Below are 15,516 nucleotides of genomic sequence, written 5' to 3' on the forward strand. Positions count from 1 at the left end.
ATGAGCGTATGTCTGTAAAGAAACATGACTGCTAGCGGCGATTATAAGGTCAGCATTGATAAGCTTGAAGGACCTGACGACTGGACCAAATGGAAATGGCATATTTCTATGGTGCTACGTTCATATGGACTAGAAGATATTATTAACGGTACACGTGAACGTGTAGAGTTGCCGCAAGATGCGACAAGTGAACAAAATGAAGCGTATGTGGAATGGCTCAAGGACGACGCAAAGGCAGCAAGTCTTATAGCAAGTGCGCTAAGTAAACCTGTTGCAGAACTCGTCTTAACGTGCAAGAATGCTAAAGAAATCTGGGACAAATTACGCGCCCGATTTGAACGTAGCAGTACTCAGCGTTAGAATATGTTGATTGAAACATTTTTCCGTGTTAAACGTGATGAATCGGAAGATATTAGTGCACATGTGGCCAAACTGCAAAAGTTATTTGTGGACCTGAACGATGAATTATCAAAACTTGAAGAAAATACGCTATCTGAAAGAATCTTAAATGGTCGAATTTTGTCTACACTGGGAAAAGACTACGACAATTTTAAGGATCTCTGGGATACGATACCGACAGAAAAGCAAAGCTTGAATTTATTGATTGAAAAACTCTGTACTATTGAACTGCGTGAACAAGACGTTAATGGAAGTGCAGCTTTTGTCGTTTCTAAAACAAGAAAACGGCAAACAAGTAATCAGCAAGTAAAGATGACGAAGTCACAACTAAAACAGAAGTTTCCGTGTAATAAATGCAAACAATTAGGTCACTGGGCAGCAGAGTATCCACAGAACACTCGTGACAGCAATAAAAGAAAAGAGAAGAAGCGAGACAGTGAACACGCTGCATTTACTTCATACGCTATGGGTGCGTGTACCAGTAATCACAGTGACCCAAATAAATGGTATTGCGACAGTGGCGCTACAAATCATATCACTCCCAACAAACAGTATTTTGTTTCGTATAGTGAATTTGATGTTCCTCAAGTAATTTCATTGGGAAAACAAGATGTGAAAATGTGTGTGCACGGTCAAGGAACAGTTTACATCCAAATCCGACGAAACAATAAATGGTACAATGCTAGAATGGACAATGTTTTATACGTCCCTGATGCAAGTGCTAATCTGTTCTCTGTGAGAGCCATTGCCTGCAGAGGCTACAGTACTAATTTTAGTTATAATAATGTCTGTGTTCGAAAACAAGTCAGTGGCAATATTGTTATGACAGGTTATGTGAAAAATGGACTTTATGTGTTGAACATGCGTGTTGTTAGAAATGCAAAAATGAATCATATGAGCTTGATGACTTCATCCGAAACATTGCAAGTGTACCATGAAAGCTTTGGTCATCAGAATATACAACATGTGAAGAATATTTTAAAAGGAATGAACATTAATGTGGAAGATGCTAAGAGTGAATTTTGTGACGGCTGTGCGGTTGGAAAGATGCATAGGCTGCCATTCAAAACACGAACAATACGCGCTACCAGTACTGGTGAATTAATCCACGCGGATGTAAATGGACCAATGAGCACGAAATCTTTTGGAGGCAAGCATTATTATGTATGTTTCAAAGACGATTTTAGTAAATTTCGTCGAATTTTCTTTTTAAGACACAAAAGTGAAGTGTGTACTGTGCTTAAGCAGTTTTTAAATGAAGCATGAACTAATGGACATGTTGTCAAACAATTTAGATGTGATGGTGGCAAAGAATTTAACAATAAGAATGTCAGTGAACTGCTTGCAGACAGGGGAATAGAGCTACTGATTCCTCCTCCTTACACTCCTGAAAAAAATGATGTGGCTGAACGGGATAATAGTACCATTGTTGAAGCTGCCTGGTCAATGCTAAATCCGAGAAAATTACCTAAAGGGTTGTGGGCAGAGGCATGTAACACAGCATTCTACCTAATAAATCGTACTGGAAAATCTTCAGTTGAAAATAAAACCCCTTATGAACTATGGTTTAATCGACCAGTAGGACGACTTGATCATCTCAGAATTTTTGGTACAGGCTGCTATGTTCACATTAACAAACAATTCCGTTCCAAGTTTGATGATAAGGCAGTTTTCGGACAACTTGTTGGATATGTTAATGACAAAGATGGGTTCAGAGTTTGGATTCCGTCTAAAAGAAAAGTGGTGTTGAGTCACGATGTAAAATTTAAGCCAGAAATTGTTTGTGATTTACATAGTGATCATGTTGAATTTGAAGTTCCTTGGGAAGAATTTAATGATCCGAATTCATCTAAAGATGACCAATGTAAATCTCCTAGGCTATACACTTCTGGAGGAAGCCAAACTCAAGAAAAAATTGGCACTCTCGATTCTAGAGAAAGTCAAGAGTCGAGTGAATCTGAAGAAAATAAAGAATTAACAGAATTTCTAAAAGCAGATGCTGCTGAATTTTCTAATGAAGAGAAACAGAAGAATAAAAGACAACAAAGAAAACCAACGTGGATGGAAAGTGGTGAATTTTGTATGGCAACAAAAGTTGATGCACTTGGATACAAAGATCCAAACTGTTTTTCAGAAATATTGCAGTCAAACGAGAAGGAAGAATGGATGCAAGCTATTAGTGAAGAACTTCAATCACTTAAGGAAAACAATACCTGGGTGCTGGTTGACTGTCCGAAGAATGCCAAAGTATTGCAAAACCGCTGGGTCTTACGGCGAAAGGTCGCAGTCAATGGAGGTACTCGCTTTAAAGCCAGATTGGTTGCAAAAGGCTGTATTCAGAAAGCAGGAATTGATTATGACGACGCCTTTAGCCCTGTGGCACGTTATGACACCATACGAACTCTGTTGGCTGTAGCTGCTTCAAAGAAAATGCTGCTAGAACAATTCGATGTAAAGACAGCTTTTTTGAATGGAATACTTGAAGATGAAGTATATATGGAACAACCAGAAGGTGTTGAAGATGGTACAGGCCGAGTATGTTTCTTAAAAAAAGGTCTTTATGGGTTGAAGCAAGCGCCACGTTGCTGGAACAAACGTTTTGTTGAGTTCATGAAGAAAGCTGGTTTTTGAAACAGTGATGCAGACCCATGCCTATTTCATCGTAGACAAAATGGAAATAGCCTTTATGTGGCAATCTACGTTGATGATGGCCTGATTGTCGGCAGTAACAAGAAAGAAATTGCTGTTTTTATGGATGTTTTACAACATGAATTCGAAATAACAACTGGCAATCTTGACAATTTTGTTGGCATAAAAATAAAGCAATATGAAGATGGAGCCATAATGATAAGTCAAGAGAAATACACAGAAGAAATTCTGCAAAGATTTCGAATGGCAGAATGCAATACAATCTCAACTCCTATTGGACGTGAGGACAATAATCGAAACGAAGAAGTTTCGTCATCTGTACCCTACCGTGAAGCAATTGGTTGTCTCATGTACCTTTCAACAGTAACTCGTCCAGACATCACTTTTGCAGTCAATAAAGCTGCTCGAGCTATGGAGAAACCAACCACTGAAGACTGGAATAGTGTAAAGCGCATTTTCCGGTATTTGAAAGGGACCTTAAATTTTGGAATTGTATATAATAAAAAAGAAGAGTTAAAGATTTACGCTGATGCAGATTTCGCAGGTGATAACCGGACAAGGCGCTCAACAACTGGAATTCTTGCAAAGTACTCAGGTGGTGCAGTGTCATAGACAAGTCAGTTGCAGAAAGTAGTGGCCACATCCACAACCGAGGCGGAAATAATTGCAGCTAGTGATGGAGCAAAAGAGTTAGTTTGGTTACGTCGTCTGCTATCAGAATTAGTGGAAATGTCGGGGCAGCCTCCAGTTCTTTACATTGACAATGCTAGTGCATTGAAGTTGGCAAAAAATCCAGAATATCATCGACGTTCTAAACATATAGAGGTCCGACATTTCTATGTTCGTGAAAGATATCTGAACGGTGAGATTTTCTTGGAACACATTGATGGACACAACCAGTTGGCAGATATTTTGACGAAACCTCTTGAACGAGTTCGATTTAATTTTCTATGTTTAGAAATTGGCATGCAAGAGACAAAGCAATAATTTCATGATTTTTTCTTTTGGAGGAAGTGTTAAAAGAAAAGAAAAAATTCCTTGACGTCTATATTTATGTGCTGCTCCATGACTCTGCTGTCAATATCTTTATCCTTGGTTTGTGTGTAACTTCTGTGTATTTTCTTACAGTAAATGTGTTTTTTTTCGTATCCAGGGTGTAATTACAAAGCTAATAAAATGTTTTCTTGCCTTTAAATAATATTTTTCATCAAAAAGAATCACATATAATTCATAAGTGAAGAAACTGAAGCAATATTTTCTTTTGTGTACATGAATTATTGTTACACTATATAATTTTAATGTAATGGTTTCATTTCTGTAATTTGACTTTAGATTTCCCCTACGTTACTCAGTGTCCGTTCTTTCTCTTCTTTTCTTTGTTTTTCATTGCCCTCGGCCGCTGTGGCCGAGCGGTTCTAGGCGCTACAGTCTGGCACCGCACGACCGCTACAGTCGCAGGTTCGAATCTTGCCTCGGGTATGGATGTGTGTGATGTTCTTAGGTTAGTTAGGTTTAAGTAGTTCTAAGTTCTAGGGGACTGATGGCTTCAGATGTTAAGTCCCATAGTGCTCAGAGCCATTTGAACCATTTTTTTTTTCATTGCCTTCCAAGTCGCAAGCGCTCTGACTTCAGATCCACACAGTAACAATGGACTCGCCCCTGAACAACGCATGGCTATTTAGCTGCACTGATTGTTGGGGACAGCAACAAATGCTCTAAATTTCCCTCGCTGATGATTATTATTCATTGTTCAAATTTCTTCCCCCTTTGAAAGAGATTCTGGCTTGAACAGCTGGACACAACGATCATGTGTGCGTGAGTTTTGTGTGTATGACTGTATGAATGTGGGTGTGTGCTGCGCTTCCTTTCTGAAGAAGGCTTTGGCTGAAAATACATGTGAACACTCTTTTCGTCGTACCTGCCTTGTGCTCGACGTTTGAGTAGCAATCTATTCGCTTCACAGTGTAGTTGTTCTCTCATTAAGTTTGTTGTAAATAATCCACTCCACTTCAACTGGAACAATGATTTACTAATTACAATAGCAGAAGAAAAAATGACATTCAGTACGCCACATTAGTGTTGTATGTAACACAAACAGAGGTTCACAACGCTGCAAATAAAAGTTTTGATCACTTACTAATTGATATAAAATGCCTGGCACACAGCAAAGTAAAATTTGAAACTAAATAGAAAACGTTTCTCTTTGATAACTCCCCCTATTACACAGAAGATTATCTATTACTGTAATGTGTAAATGATGGGTAGAAATTACTGATTGACATCTGCCTATTTTAATTAAAAAACGTAAAAACTAATAAATGATCACTGTAGAAGCATATGTACGAAAAAAAATTATGTCACTATATAATGACTCGTTCCATATCATTATGATTTATCATGCAAATGATACATGGAACATGAATCTAAATAATTAATTACCAGTATATCACAAACCATGGTACGTACTTATATACTTTGAAGATATAAAAATTAAAACGAAAAGTAAAATGAAGCAGATGATCAAAGTAGACATACATTCCAGTTGTGCTATGTTTGGTTATTCCTCTAAAACTAACAGAGTTATTGGCGATAAATATACCAGGAAAAGATGCAAACAGACTACTCTACAAAAGGTAGGCCTACATCATACATAGCTTAGGCTATCATTACTGAAAAGTTACTTACGTACATGTTGAGGCAATTTTAAGGGGTTTTAAGCGTTTGAGACCATTCCCTTAACTACATTTACAGCATTCCATAATGCTGGGAGATGTTTAAAAATCTATATCGGTTTTTTGTCCTGTAAGTTACTATTATTGGTTACCTACTGAATCACACATCGTAGGTAAGATTTCCGAACGAGAAGGTGGGTCAACTACAGTGATATTAATGCACTGAGAATCTAATAAAACAAGAACTCTATTCTGCGTGGAGGTATAATTTTATGCAGTTCTGTTTCATTGAAATTTCAATGATCATTCACTTTGTTTACATGCGCAAGATGCACTAGCATACATTGTTTTTTTTTTACTCATTGCACACGTTTATGGGCTAGCAAGGGTCAAATAGGTAAGTTTTTTACAAACGAACATTAAAAATGTTGTGCATACGAGTTGAATCCTGAAAATGTTACGAACAAGAACCAGTACCGACAGCAGTAAGCAAACAAGCAAGGGATTCACAGTTCAAGTTTTATTTGCTATCGATACAAATACAGTAAAAGTGGTATTAAAAGGAATACGAAAGGATGCTTTTTATGTCACTTCCTTCTGTTTCCGATTTACCGACATATAGCCGCAAAAACCATGTTACATTAACAAGGACGAATGTGTCGCATTTCTAGTGCAAGGACGCACTCAGGAACAGAAAAACGGTCTAAGTTGTCTTCCTTACACTATGCTGTTCATGGAAGCACCGTACTTCTAGTGCTTAAAATAACTGTTGCCTGAACACGTGAGAAATAGTGAACAAGACGCAATTGTAAACATCAGTCCGCTAATGCTTTAGGCGACTGTACTTAAAATTGCGGCAGGCCCCACACCCAACTGGTTTCAAGACAACGTACAGTGTAAGTCTGTAGAACCACTTCCCTTTTATTTTACCTCCATGTTAAAAGTAAAGACGGATATTGGGAAACAAACTATATGAGTACAGAGAAAACAGGGTGTGAACATATATATCATAATGTAATATTAGGTAATGTTACATATATTCCTTTTTTCACAGTAGAAAAGCCTTGTACCTTATTCTTCAGTTGACCTATATAGGTCAACTGAAGAGTAGGATACTAGAGCTAGCGAAAGCAAAAAAAAAAAAAAGCGGCATACACAACATTGGCATGGGATACCTCAGTTGACATACATAAAAATTTTGTGTATGTCTGTTTTCTCGACTTCCCTACTATTAGTACTGAAGACTAGGATACTAAGACTATTGACAGTAAAAAAAGCGACACATGTAAAATTTATATCTTCTACTTCAGTTGACTTATATAGATCAGCTGAAGAATAGGATACTAGTACTAGCGAAGGCGAAAAAAGCTAAAAAAGTAAAATTTATATCCTGTACTTCAGTTGACCCATATAGGTTCCTAGTTCAGCTGAGGTACAGGATGCCAGTGTTACGTACATCGCTTTTTTTGTTTTCACTAGTAGCAGTATCATGTTCTTCAGTTGACCTACACAGTACAAGACACGAATCAAATGCAGAGGAGACAGCAGTTGGAACAAGTCACTATCAGACACAGATACAATTCAAAATGTGTACACAAATGATTTAAAATTACCACAAGTGATATAGAGCATATACAGTATTTGTCTCTTGATAAGACATTCACTTATTTACGATTATGATGCTTCGCAACAGAACACAAACGATTCATTATCTATGGCTCGAAAATTACTAAAATATGACGTTATTTGTCAAAACAGATGAATTGTATCCCTTTCTACAGTTGACGTGCCCTCTTCTGTAACAAAAAATAATTCTAAGAGCAATACATGCTCAAATACGTTTCTGTGGAGCTTCCTTACATGGTTATTAAAATTTAAGTTTTAATAAACATGAATCCCTAACAATTTTGTAGATATCACTCTGTCTATGGCTTTGTCACACAACACGAGATCTATATGTACATTTTGGCTTATTTTCCCAAACTGCATATAATTTTTTTTACTTGCATTTATAGTCAACCTGCTTGCACTGAACCAAGAGTGGACATTTCTTAGGAATTGATCTGTAGTTGTTTGAAGAGGATGCTTTGGTGCACTTATTGTCAGACTGTTTCATCTGCGAATAGTATGGCATTTGCTGGTCCTTATGATGTGTGGAAGTCATTTATATACACATGAAACAACGTGGGACCTTGAATACTGCCTTGCAAACTCCGATCTCCACATTTTTTGCATCTGATACTAAATTTATTTTGTGGCTGGAGCAAGCTGGCGTCAGTCCTAAAATTCGTGTTGTTTTGTAGGTATGGCTAAAAACATTTTTCTCTGTCCTGTGAATGCCTAATGTATCTAATGTTTCTAAAAGAATGCCATAATTAAAGTATCAAATGTTTTGCAGAGATCTAAATTTACTCCTACTACTCTATTGTCAGTTTCTAGATTTTTGATTATTTGTGCGGTGTAACAAATTACTACTGTTTTCGTGTTTTTACATTCCTGAAAGCCATACTGATTGCTGTCTAGCAATTAATTTTCATTTAAATACTTATTCATTCTGTGCTTCATCAATTTTTCTAGTATTTTGGAAAATGCTAGAAGGAGTGATATTGCTCAATAGCTTTTTATCTTATACTTGTCGCCTTTGTTAAACAATGTCTTTATTTTTGACATTTTCAACCTTTCCAGATACACTTCTTCACTAAATGATAAATCAGCTATGTGTGGAAGGGTCTTGCAAGTTGTGGAACTGTCATTTTTGTGACAGACGCTAGCACCTCATCTGCTCTTGCCAGCATTTTAGGTTTCAAGCTTTTTATCACTTCTAACACTTCATGTTCGCCTGTTGGTTCTATCCTCATTGACGTTTTCTCCATTTTTGAAAGTGATGACCTAGCCTTCGCATCTCTTGCCTTTTTCAGCCTTCACAAATCGCATATAATTTTTATTTGTTTTTGGACTGTCTTATTAAGCTATCATTTCATGTAAATTTTGCCTTGGCAATTACTTTTTTATATACCTTCTTGTAATTCAGAACATAGTCTATGAACTGTGAGTCTGTAGATGTTTTCATTTTAGAACTAAGTCTCTTTAAAGTTCCACTAGACATTTTGATTCCACTTGTGATTCAAGAACTTGGCTTCGTATTGCCATGTGATCTGGTTCTCTTCAAATTTTGCTGAATTGAAATTTCAATACATCTTCCTATTCAGCAGAACTGGTTGCATGTTGTTTCCCAAGATGTTCTTCCTTTGAAATTATAATAATAAAGATGCCAATTCCAATGTAAAACAGGTATCATCACCAACCAATACAGCTAAATTCAGTTCCATGCTACATACCAACTAAGAATCAGCGATAGTATCTGCAAAATTTGACCAGTGAGAAATGATAAGAAAATGATACAGTATGTAGACCCAATTAAACAGATGGATACATCAATTCAGAATTTATAATTAGACCCCATGTGTCGACAGAAGCAATCCATTTGATTTTATAAATGAGAAACCTGAGCATATAACTGACAAGTGAGTCTGCAACTGTGTCAGATTAAGCTTATTGTTTTTCTATGTGTAGTAGACCACCACCATAGCCAAAAGGGCCTCTGGGAAGTACAGTAGTTTGAGTCTCGGTAATTCCTCAGCTTCTCTCTGAGTTAGGGAGGTCTGAAACGATATCCACTCAGCCCTCGTCAGGTCAAATGAGGAGAGATTTGATTGAAGAAGAAGCAGCTGCACCATCAGAATTCATATCTTAGTAATTCCAGTTCAAAGGATTGCCAAAATGCTGATCAAATGTCCCATGATCATAACTCTCTACTTGTACCACCTTGAAGGCAACAGGGAGCCAGTCACAGTATCAGTACTGTGCTCGCTAATGGACACATATATTTCCCTTAGGGTACTAGCACTTGTAATTGGATGTTATTACTTTGTGAAAGGATGGAGAAAACTATATTTTGTAATTACATTTCCCAAATATACTGGAAGGATATCCATTTGTGCTGAAAGACCCCCAAATTTAACTCCTGCTGAAGAGTATGTATCCTTGCGTCCATTATTACTACAGTATCAGAAGGAAGTTGGTCTTACTATTTAGCAGGAGCGTCCATAATGAAAAAAATCTTCCTCCATCTAGAATTATAATATAGAAGACAGCAATATGTTTTACTTCCTCCTCTGATGCTATGCTGGGATAGTTTCTAGTGTTCCTACAGCGACAGTACTTTTATAGCAGAAAATTTATCCCCTTTCTCCTTAATGAACACCACTATACTATCAGATCATGTTTGTCTTATTTAGTGAAAAGCAAGAGGTTGAAGCTCTTATAGGGACTTCTGGTAATATACACTTGGCTCACTGGCACACCACTCTGAGTGCTCAAGTTTATCAGTCCTAGAGAGACTGTATACAGGATATCCCACATAAAACTGGTACGTCTCATGCCCAAGATACAAGTAACAATTAACTAACTAAAAAAGAATAGATTTTAGTAATGTTGGAAAATATATAGTGTTTATAAGAGATTATGAAAGTGGTGTCCAAAGGCATCCAGGAATCGTTGACTTCTTGTAATGGTGTTACCAGGAACGCACTGTAATTCTGCATGCGTAATGTTGTTACTAGTTTTAGTAATGTTCTGTTCAAGATCGTCTATTGTCCCAAGGATTGTCAGCATACACTTTGCTTTCTACTGTGCCCCATAGATAAAATTAACACGTTGTTAAGTCCAATGACCCTGTGGACCAGAAACTTCTACTGGCAAGTCTGTCTTCCAGGAATACATTGGTGATGTGGGCCATACTTTGACTGAATGTGTGAGTCGTTGCTCCATAATGTTAGAATGCTGCATACAGCTTTTCTGCATCTGTTAATGTTACATAGAAAGAATCAAAGATCTCTAGATATTTTTCACTGTTCACTCTGTAATTGAAAGATATATGGCTAGTAAAGTGCATGCCAGACAACACACACCAAACACCTATCTCCTCTGAGTGGAGAGGTTCTTCATGCAGAATATGCGGGTTGTCCTGTGACCAGTATCTGCAATCCTCAAAGTATACTTAGCTTGAAAAATGAAACCAGGCCTCATCTGACATGAAGTAAAGCGAGGGGTTCAAGCAACCATTAGCAACTGATGTTAACAGCTAGTTACAATAACGAACTTTTTTTCCTGATCCTCAAAGTTCAACTTGATACCACACTCACATGATAGTCTTTTCATTTCACATATCTTATTACATGTTAACATAATGTATGAGCTACAGAAACCTACTGTGATAACCTCCTTACCATCTTGCAGTGACTTCTCGTAATTTTCATGTTAATTCCATCTATAGTTTCAGGGGGCCTCACTGTTGGTCGCCTATTCCTCTGCACATTCTCAACAGATTCTACAGCCCTCCTTTTTCTGTAAACATTTTAAATAGCGCTGGTCATGGGGAGTTTCCCACCAGGATAATTTGCTTCAAACATTTATTTTACATTCCTTGTTGGAGTGTGTCTACATATAACACTCCATAATATCAATTCACTGTTCTAATGCAAACTGCCCAGTTCTGTAACAACTCAACAATATTAACTTCTCACAACAACTGATGCATGAATACCCTGCTGCACTCAGATTTTTGATACAATGCAGTGTAACCAAATTTTGAGACAGTGTAGTCACTTCAAAAGCAACTCAACTAGAGATGCCTAATACGTGAAGCATACCAGTTTTATGCGGGACACCCCCTAATATGTAAGCTCTCTAGTATACAAGCTCTCTAATCAATCCTAAATCAATTCCTCTGTAGATGTGCATCATATTGCTTTCTTGCTGGCTGATTTTTAGTCATCCTTGATTAGTTTCGTTGTAACAGAGGATGCTTTCATCATATTGTGTTTCTGATTACGATTTCTTGTGTTATTACACTCTACAAGTTGCATTTTAAATATATTGCTCATATTTTGAATGCATTTTGCTTGTATCTGTAATACTGGGTGTGTTAAATGATTTCACGTTTGTTTTTGTTTAATATGAAATGGAAGTTGCTTTTGTTGCGAGATGTTATGAGGACTCATGTGTATTTTTCATTGCTTACGAAACTGTGTGTGAACTGCTTGATTTAAATGCATTGTACGAATATTGTTTATATTCTATTGTAAATATTTATGTTCGCATCTATTTTCCATATTTTCTCATGTTTAATCGAGAACCCCATCTTACCGAAATTGTGCGTTGAATGGTCCTGCTTCTTGTCATTGAATTCCATACCTTTCACAGTAGTTTGAGGGTTATGGATGTACATGAAGATGAGTATTGTTGAGATAGAGATTTAATGATCATATCTGTGACTTACACTAAATAACTTCAAATATTTTAAAGTGTTTTTCGTTGCTCAGTTCTTTCAGTTTTTTAAAATCAGCTAATAAATTTAACATTTTACAAGTGTGAGAAACTAAATTTATCAAGTTATGAGCCCAGGTTTGTTTTGAAATGGAATCTGTAATAAAATACCTGGTCACAAGTAGACTCTCACCTAAAAGTTCTTCGAGATTGCCACTGACATGGGAAAATACCTTACTTCTTTCTTCAATGGAATAGATTTCAACACCTAGAAATTCAGGATGAAAACTGTTATCGAGGAACTGGAACTTTTATCATTTGTAAAAGCAAATTATCTCACAAAGGGTGGAATTTGTGGATGGGAAGGGGGACACACAGTGTTGCAAAGGGAAAAAGACTGGCTGAATTAGTTGAACAAGACTAGAAACGGAAGATTCATCTTATTCAGCACACTCTATAATGGAACACATTATTATTATTATTATTATTGTTTCTTTCTTTTCCTTTTTCCTCTGTTATTTCCTTTTTATACATATAAGATATATACAGGGTGGTCCATTGATCGTGACTGGGCCAAATATCTCACGAAATAAGCGTCAAACGAAAAACTACAAGGAACAAAACATGTCTAGCTTGAAGGGGGAAACCAGATGGCGCTTTGGTTGGCCCGCTAGATGGCGCTGCCGTAGGTCAACGGATATCAACTGCATTTTTTAAAAATAAGAACCCCCATTTTTTATTACATATTCATATAGTACATAAAAAAATCCCCTCCATGAACCATGGACCTTGCCGTTGGTGGGGAGGCTTGCGTGCCTTAGCGATACAGGTGCAACCACAACGGAGGGGTATCTGTTGAGAGGTCAGACAAACATGTGGTTCCTGAAGAGGGGCAGCAGCCTTTTCAGTAGTTGCAGGGGCAACAGTCTGGATGATTGACTGATCTGGCCTTGTAACATCAACCAAAACGGCCTTGCTGTGCTGGTACTGCGAACGGCTGAAAGCAAGGGGAAACTACAGCCGTAATTTTTCCCGAGGACATGCAGCTTTACTGTATGATTAAATGATGATGGCATCCTCTTGGGTAAAATATTCCGGAGGTAAAATACTCCCCCATTCGGATCTCCAGGCGGGGACTACTCAACAGGACGACGTTATCAGGAGAAAGAAAACTGGCATTCTACGGATCAGAGCGTGGAATGTCAGATCCCTTAATCAGGCAGGTAGGTTAGAAAATTTAAAAAGGAAAATGGATAGGTTAAAGTTAGATATAGTGGGAATTAGTGAAGTTCGGTGGCAGGAGGAACAAGACTTTTGGTCAGGTGATTACAGGGTTATAAATACAAAATCAAATAGGGGTAATGCAGGAGTAGGTTTAATAATGAATAAAAAAATAGGAGTGCGGGTTAGCTACTACAAACAGCACAGTGAACGCATTATTGTGGCCAAGATAGACACAAAGCCCATGCCTACTACAGTAGTACAAGTTTATATGCCAACTAGCTCTGCAGATGATGAAGAAATTGATGAAATGTATGACGAGATAAAAGAAATTATTCAGGTAGTGAAGGGAGACGAAAATTTAATAGTCATGGGTGACTGGAATTCGTCAGTAGGAAAAGGGAGAGAAGGAAACATATGGATTGGGGGGAAGAAATGATAGAGGAAGCCGCCTTGTAGAATTTTGCACAGAGCATAACTAAATCATAGCTAACACTTGGTTCAAGAATCATAAAAGAAGGTTGTATACCTGGAAGAATCCTGGAGATACTAAAATGTATCAGATAGATTATATAATGGTAAGACAGAGAAGAAACTGCAAAAAGGTGGGAATTTAAGGAGATGGGACCTGGATAAACTGAAAGAACCAGAGGTTGTACAGAGTTTCAGGGAGAGCATAAGGGAACAATTGACAGGAATGGGGGAAAGAAATACAGTAGAAGAAGAATGGGTAGCTCTGAGGGATGAAGTAGTGAAGGCAGCAGAGGATCAAGTAGGTAAAAAGACGACGGCTAATAGAAATCCTAGGGTAACAGAAGAAATACTGAATTTAATTGACGAAAGGAGAAAATATAAAAATGCAGTAAATGAAGCAGGCAAAAAGGAATACAAACGTCTCAAAAATGAGATCGACAGGAAGTGCAAAATGGCTAAGCAGGGATGGCTAGAGGACAAATGTAAGGATGTAGAGGCTTGTCTCATTAGGGGTAAGATAGATACTGCCAACAGAAAAATTAAAGAGACCTTTGGAGAGAAGAGAACCACTTGTATGAATATCAAGAGCTCAGATGGCAACCCAGTTCTAAGCAAAGAAGGGAAGGCAGAAAGGTGGAAGGAGTATATAGAGGGTTTATACAAGGGCGATGTACTTGAGGACAATATTATGGAAATGGAAGAGGATGTAGATGAAGATGAAATGGGAGATAAGATACTGCGTGAAGAGTTTGACAGAACACTGAAAGACCTGAGTCGAAACAAGGCCCCGGGAGTAGACAACATTCCATTAGAACTACTGATGGCCTTGGGAGAGCTAGTCATGACAAAACTCTTCCATCTGGTGAGCAAGATTTATGAGACTGGCGAAATACCCACAGACTTCAAGAAGAATCTAATAATTCCAATCCCAAAGAAAGCAGGTGTTGACAGATGTGAAAATTACCGAACTATCAGTTTAATAAGTCACAGCTGTAAGATACTAACGCGAATTCTTTACAGACGAATGGAAAAACTGGTAGAAGCGTACCTCGGGGAAGATCAGTTTGGATTCCGTAGAAATGTTGGAACAGGTGAGGCAATACTAACCTTACGACTTATCTTAGAAGAAAGATTAAGAAAAGGCAAACCTACGTTTCCAGCATTTGTAGACTTAGAGAAAGCTTTTGACAACGTTAACTGGAATACTCTCTTTCAAATTCTGAAGGTGGCAGGGGTGAAATACAGGGAGCGAAAGGCTATTTACAATTTGTACAGAAACCAGATGGCAGTTATAAGAGTCGAGGGGCATGAAAGGGAAGCCGTGGTTAGGAAAGGAGTGAGACAGGGTTGTAGCCTCTCCCCGATGTTATTAAATCTGTATATTGAGCAAGCAGTAAAGGAAACAAAAGAAAACGTCGGAGTAGGTATTAAAATTCATGGAGAAGAAGTAAAAACTTTGAGGTTCGCCGATGACATTGTAATTCTGTCAGAGACAGCAAAGGACTTGGAAGAGCAGTTGAATGGAATGGATAGTGTCTTGAAAGGAGGATATAAGATGAACATCAACAAAAGCAAAACGAGGATAATGGAATGTAGTCAAATTAAATCGGGTGATGCTGAGGGAATTAGATTAGGAAATGAGACACTTAAAGTAGTAAAGGAGTTTTGCTATTTGGGGAGCAAAATAACTGATGATGGTCGAAGTAGAGAGGACATAAAATGTAGACTGGCAATGGCAAGGAAAGCGTTTCTGAAGAAGAGAAATTTGTTAACA

This window comes from Schistocerca piceifrons, chromosome 2 (assembly GCF_021461385.2).
Source record: "Schistocerca piceifrons isolate TAMUIC-IGC-003096 chromosome 2, iqSchPice1.1, whole genome shotgun sequence".
NCBI lineage: Eukaryota > Metazoa > Arthropoda > Insecta > Orthoptera > Acrididae > Schistocerca > Schistocerca piceifrons.